The sequence below is a fragment of the Gracilinanus agilis genome, chromosome 4, assembly GCF_016433145.1.
Source record: "Gracilinanus agilis isolate LMUSP501 chromosome 4, AgileGrace, whole genome shotgun sequence".
NCBI classification, from domain to species: domain Eukaryota; kingdom Metazoa; phylum Chordata; class Mammalia; order Didelphimorphia; family Didelphidae; genus Gracilinanus; species Gracilinanus agilis.
The window spans coordinates 269779900-269787011 of NC_058133.1; the positions used below are offsets into that span (position 1 = coordinate 269779900).

General features: G+C 39.2%; 1 pseudogene; it reads right to left on the reverse strand.

Moving 5' to 3' along the window:
• Positions 1-145: 145 nt before the first annotated feature.
• On the reverse strand, positions 146-627 carry LOC123246397 (annotated as a pseudogene).
• Positions 628-7112: the final 6485 nt, after the last annotated feature.

The window sequence follows — 7112 nt, forward strand, 5'->3', positions numbered from 1 at the left end:
TTCCTTTCTTTCTTTCTTTCTTTCTTTCTTTCTTTCTTTCTTTCTTTCTTTCTTTCTTTCTTTCTTTCTTTCTTTCTTTCTTTCTTTCTTTCTTCCTTCCTTCCTTCCTTCCTTCCTTCCTTCCTTCCTTCTCTCCTTCCTTCCTTCCTTGCTTCTTTCATTCAATCTTCTTCAGTTCAGTAAACTTGCAAGCAATGTGAGCAGCATGACCATCCAGAACAGATACAAAGCCAGTACTGATTTGGCCCGGATGGTTTAGGAAAATGACCTGTGCAATGAAGCCATCTGCTTCCATGGGTGGGTCATTCTTGCTATCATCAGCCACATAATCATGGCAAACATCTTTGACAGACATATTCTTGGCACTCAAAGCTTCATGGTGCATTTCAACAGATTTGACTTTAGCTGTAATGTTGACTGGGGCAAAGGTGACCACTGTTCCTGGTTTTAGAACACTGGTTTCCACATGGCCAACAGGTACAGTACCTTTACTGCCAAATTATGTAGACATATTGCAGGGGGCTTGCCAGTTGGACAAATTGGTGGAAAGATCCAATTCAAAGTTTCAAGCAGTGTAAGTCCATTAGCATCTTTAAGGGTCACTTTCTATGCCTTGAACTAAGGCATAGTAAAGCTTATAATTATGTTCTTGATAAAGTCTCTGTGTCCTCAAGCATCAATAATGGCCACATTGTACTTATAGGTTTCAGATTTCCAGAGGAAGATATCAATAATGATACCATCCTTATGGCAGCCTTCAGCTTATCTAAGACTCAGACATATTTGAAGGAACTCTTTCCCATCTAGTGGTTTCTTCTTGAACTTCTCAATGGTTCTCTTATCAATTCTACCATATTAGTAGATGAGGTAGCCAGTAGTGGTGGACCTGTTCTAAGAGTCTGTGTGTCCATTGATTACATTATTAAACTGAAGTTTTCCTTGCCCATTTTTGTGGAGGTTTAAGGATTGTTTTCACAACAAAATAAATTTGTAGTGCACCCCATCAGAAAGACTGAATGATTTTTCCACTTTTATTGATTAACACATGTGTAGGATTGAAGGTAGCTAATGGTGGGATTGATTCAAGGATGATGCTTGGTTGGGAGGAGTGAGCCATAAGGAAAGTAGGGGTTCAAGAAAGAAGAAGACAATGAGGAAATCACCTCTGAGGTTCTGCTGAGCTCTGGATATGTGATCCTATTATTTAGAGCCAACCTCTGTTGAGGCAAAAAACAGACTGCTTACTATCTTCATTATTTTATAGTTCAACCCAGCTCCCCCTTTCTATAATCCATATACTTCCTCAGTTTTACACAATTGCACAGCCCCTATCCCATTGTAAACAATCTCCCCTTAGGCACATGTCATTTCACATCACACTTTTTCCACCTTCTAGCACTCAACAGAAACCTGGTTTAAAAAAAAGCAAGCAAAAAAAAAAGCCTGGTTTCCTCCAAAAAGAAGTTATATTCTTGCTTCCCCCCCCCCTCTATATTTCTAGGAAATCCTTCTCACTTGTGCCTGGAGAACTGGAGCAGGAGAATTCCTCATGATTACTTCTGGGCCATCTATTCACCATCATCACACAACAATCTGTTATTTACTGCTTTATAGTTTACCCTATTTGCTCCTATTATTATCCTACCTTATTATTTAAGCCTTTACTGATTGCTCTCTGAATTAAAAAGATTCATAAGCTCTCTTAGCCTCCCAGGGATTTTTTCTGCCCTTATCCAGCTTATTCTGGTAAAAGGGAGAGGACATTGTATGACTACTGTTCCTAATATCTCAAATTTATACAACCTTTGGGCTGGAAAAGTGTCATATAGACACTTTTCATTTCATTAGATCCTCACCTCAACCCTGTGAGGTGCTATTATTAGATCCATTTTGCAGATGATAAAACTGAAGAGACAGAGGCTTAATGACATATCTTGAGTAAGAGAGATCATAGGTGTTGTTGCAAGATTCAGATCCAATTATTTCTGACTCTAAGACAAGTACTCTATTTGTGGTACCCCTGCCTATTAACTTCTAGTGCCTATCATTTTGAGACATTGTCAACTGGTCAATAAACACTTGTTAAGCATCTACTGTGTCAAAAATTGGGCTAAGCAATGAGACTACCAAAAAAAAAAACCCAAATGCATTCATCTGAATCCTCCTCTGAAGGAACTTACAGTTCATTGGGGAAGATAGCATGTTAACAACTAGGAATGAACAAGATTCAGGGGAAAAAAGGTATATATGACAAATGGTAGATTATCAACAAATAATAAATATTAACTTTAAGGGGATTGGAAAAGGCTTACTCCAGAGTATGGTTTTAGCTGGGACCTGAGGGGAAGCCAGAAGGTAGATTTCAGGTGGGAAAAAATTCCATATTTGGGATATGAGCAAAGAGGCATCCTTTTTTTTTTAAAGTTTATTTATTTATTTACTTAATTAATTTAGAATATTTTTCCATGGTTATGTGATTCATGTTCTTTCCCTCCCCTCCTCCCACCCCCTCCCATAGCCAACAAGCAACTCCACTGGATTTTACGTGTGTCATTGATCAAGACCTATTTCCATATTATTAATATTTGCATTAGGGTGATCATTTAGAGCAATGATTCCCAAAGTGGGTGCTACCACCCCGTGGTGGGTACTACAGTGCTCCAGGGAAGTGGTGATGGCCACAGGTGCATTTATCTTTCCTATAAACTGCTATTAAAATAAAAAAAATTAATTTCCAGGGGGCTAAGTAATATTTTTTTCTGGAAAGGGGGCGGTAGACCAAAAAAGTTTGGGAACCACTGATTTAGAGTCTACATCCCCAATCACATCCCCATCGACCCATGTGATCAAGCAGTTATTTTTTTTTTCTGTGTTTCTCCTCCCACAGTTCTTCTGGATGTTGTAAGGAGGAAGAAGGGTTTTATGGGTTCAATATATTAAAAAATATATTTCACCAGGAGAAATTTTCCCAATTAAGGAATAATCTCAAGTAAAATTGACTTTTATGGGAGTTTATTTATTTATAATTAGGAAGGTTGAAGGTAGGGAGATTGAGAGAGAGAAACTCTGGCCCAGACCAGATAAGAATTTAGAGGCCCAGCAGAGGGGCACAGAGGTTAATTAAACAAGGCTTATAACCACAAGGCCTCTTCCAATAACATAGGCCTCCTTAAGGCTAGAGCCTCCAGAAACACCAAGGGAAAAAAAAGAGAGTTAGCCTAACTTACCCTCGTGACAATTCAAAGGGAAGCAGTCAGAGGTCCCACCAGAGTCTCAGCATTCCAACACTCCTCCATGAACCAGAAGAGGTCCTCACTCGATGCTGTCTTTCACCCAATCCCTCAGCTGACTGAGGATCCTCTCCTTTTAAAGGGGTCTCTTATGTGTTACTTCCTGCTCCTCCCTCCTAATTCACATGTCCAATCACAATAGAAGCTTTCTCATAGAAAGCGTAGGGGGTGGTGCCTCAATTTTGATTGGTTACTCACTCTAGCACATGTGGGTTAGGACCTCCCAGAAATGGAAAGTGCTCTCACCTTTGTGTAGACTTAATTTAATTATCACAATGTGGTTAGCATTCTTTCTCACAAATCCTTCAGAATTGTCCTGGATCATTGCATTGCTGCTAATAGAGAAGTACATTTGATTGTGCCACAGTGTATCAGTCTCTGAGTATAATGTTCTCCTGGCTGTGCTCCTTTCACTCTACATCAATTCCTAGATGTCGTTCCAGTTCACATGGAATTCCTCCAGTTCATTATTCCTTTTAGCACAATAGTATTTCATCACCAACAGTATTTCAATACCAATTCAACTATAGTATTTCAACACCAACCACAATTTGTTCAGCCATTCCCCAATTGAGGGACACCCACTCATTTTCCAATGTTTTTCCACCACAAAGAGCATAGCTATAAATATTTTTGTACAAGTCTTTTTCCTTATTGTCTCTTAGGGGTATAAACCCAGCAGTGGTATGGCTGGATTAAAGGGCAGGCAGTCTTTTAGTGCTCTTTGGGCATAGTTCCAAATTGCCTTTCGGAATAGTTGGATCAATTAACAATTCCACCAGCAATGCATTAATGTCCCAATTTTGCCACATCCCCTCTAACATTTATTACTTTCTGCAAAGAGGCATTCTTGTAATACCTTGTGTCCCAAAGTCCATTGGTATAGGACTCTCCTCATTGCTGGAGATCAATACTGCTTGTCTGGACTGCATGAGCAGGCAGGGTGGACTTAGAAAGAAAAGAGATTCAATCTCCTGACTTTCTTCCAGTCTCTTGAGTGCCCTCAAGCTCTGTAGTTGCTTCTGACACTTCTGGTTTCTAGATTATAGATAGAGAAGATAATAATCACATTTAATGTTGCTGAATAAGAGCCTGAGAAGAAGCTAGCATGAGAGGAGTTGTCAGTCTCTATCATGTTTCAATCCCCTGCTTGCTACATTGGAATCTGTGAGGAATTTCTTCATTGGATGAGATTTGATAGTCTCTCTTGTTTGAGCTGAGTTGGTGTTGTTTTTGTTTGTCCTTCATTTTTGAAGATCACTAATAGCACTGCAAATAATGTCTTGACTTGCACATAAATTGGATTTTATGTGAGGCATTTTCTCAAAGTTGTCAGCCTTACTCTTTCCTCCAGTCACTGAAGTCCAGTGGCAAGACAAAAGTTATGATGACTAGCAGTGACCCAAGATGCAATGCATAAAGGCATCTTTGATGTCTCATCAAACTCTAAGCACTCCACAGTGCCTGTTTTGGTTGCCTTAATGGCCGTTGGAAGGAATTGCTCTCATCTGTCCATTCCATCAAGGAACTCTTGACATGCTTAAGGTAGACATCCCTTTAACTCACCAATGGATTTGATGTCTGTTGGCTACCTTCAAACTGGTTTAGCCCACCTGCCAACATGGTTTTATCCAAGTGTAGCCACTGTGCATGCTGTTACCGCTCTTATTCTGTATTGTCTGGTATATATTCTCCCATATATGTCTTCTTTAATTTCTATTTTACTATTAATTTAAATAAATGAGTTTCTTTGCTACATGCTCTTTGTGGTCATTGTAGAACTGGTATTTGATGAGAAGGAAGTTAAGCTTTGGATATGAAGGTTGGGGTTCTCTTTTCCTCATCAATGACAGTCAATTAAAAGTTTAGTTTAATTTGAACCTTAGAATTACATCACCTAGACTAACAATATTTAAGGAAGCTAAGGGATAGTTTTAGCCCAGTACCTCCTCTCTGTGGGGAGAACACAATGGCCAAGCTTTTAACCACAACCTGATTGGAAATAAAGCTTCCCTTGAAGAAGAGTAAGGGGATAAGAGGCTAGAAATATGTATTATTGTCTTTCTGTAAGTCATATGTGACACCTCCATGTTATATATAGGAGACAGCTTTGCTACTTTATTATAGAATCATCCCTAGGAGAGTGAAGTGAGGGATGCAGAGGACAAAATGATCCTAGAGTAAAAGGATATCCATGCTGGATATAGGAGAAACAGCACTGATTCTGGAGTTAGAGAATCTCAGGACCTGAGCTCAAATATTGCTTTTGACATGAAACTGTGTGACCTTGAGCAAGTCACTTAGCTTTTGAGTTAAGACAACTTGAATAAATTCCTTGGGGCTTAGTATCATTATCTATAAAATCATGAGGTTGTACTGGATTACCAGTAGGGTCCTTTCCAGCTCTAAAGCTCTAGTCCTGTGTTCTCTCCTTAATACGGTATAGCAAAGACTCAAAATTAGGAAATTTACATTCTAGTTATAACTCTAATCTCTACTTCTCAAATCCTTAAGAATAATCCTCCAGGGAATGGAGAAGGGGACAGGGAAAGTGGAAGCTTGTTATGTGACATGGTAAATGGTAAGAACTCTGAATCTGCAAACAGAGGCTCTAGTTTCAAATTTCATCTCTGCTAGAGGCAGTTAGATGGTTTAGTGGCCTGAAATTGGGCCTGGAATCTCTAAGACCCAAGTTCAAATCTTGTCTCAGACAATTGCTAGCTGTGTGATCTAGAGCAAGTCATTTAATCTCTGTATGCCTCAATTTCTTCATCTATAAAATAGGAATTATAATAGCATCTACCTTTCAGGATTGTTATTAGAATCAAATGAAATCATAATTATAGTATGCCTGGCACACAGTAAGCACTTAACAAATTCTTGTTCTCTTCCTTCCACTTACTAGTTGTGACACCTGAGGCAAATCTCTTCTTTAAACTATCTCTGAGCTTTTGCATCTATAAAATAAGATGATGGCAATATTTAAGGTGTTTTTCAGCTTTATGGTCCTCTGACTATTCTATATATGGCATTTCAGACAGATTGGCTGATGCATGTAGACCCTAAGACCTAGGTAAGAGTCATTTCCTGGAGGTCACTGCCTGTAACTTCATGGTAAGCAGAAACTGGGAAAGGGTGTTCTTAAATATTTCTGGGGAATGAGAATCTTCTCCTATAAATCACTCATTTCAGAACTTTTCAGATGACTGAATCTGAAATCCTGACATATAACCTGAATCAATTTGGCCAGATAATCAGACTGTCCCTTGCTCTCTTGACCTAAATGCAGTCCTTGGGAAATTGGGCGAGGGACGATGATCATCTCAGGCAGCAAGCCAAGTCCTTGGATCATTTACTCATTGATAGCAGTTTGGTTAGCAGCACATTGAAAACTCTTTTGTCACTAGGCTAATAAGAGAGAAATAGGGGCAACTTTTCAAACCCAGACTTGGATTTATATTTAGCTGGGCAAATTACTGGACTTTGAGCAAGTGACTTCTCCATCTTAAACTTCGATTTTAGGACTTTCTGAAATCACTCCTAGAAAATGGGGCCTCAAGGAAGAAGATCAAAGAGCCGGGACCAGTGGCCTCCCCTTTCCTCTAGAAGATAGGAATAAGTTCATTTCATTTTCTGAGACTCCTCCGTCCAAAGCATAAGCTTATTTCATCCAATAAACATTAGTTAAAACTGTAGGTACACACAGGTAGAGAGGGAAAGTATAGTAGACAGTGCACCAGACTTGTAGTTAGGAAGACTTGAGTTCAAATCTTGCCTCAGCCACTTAATAGTTATGTGTCCTTGGATAAGTCACAATCCTGT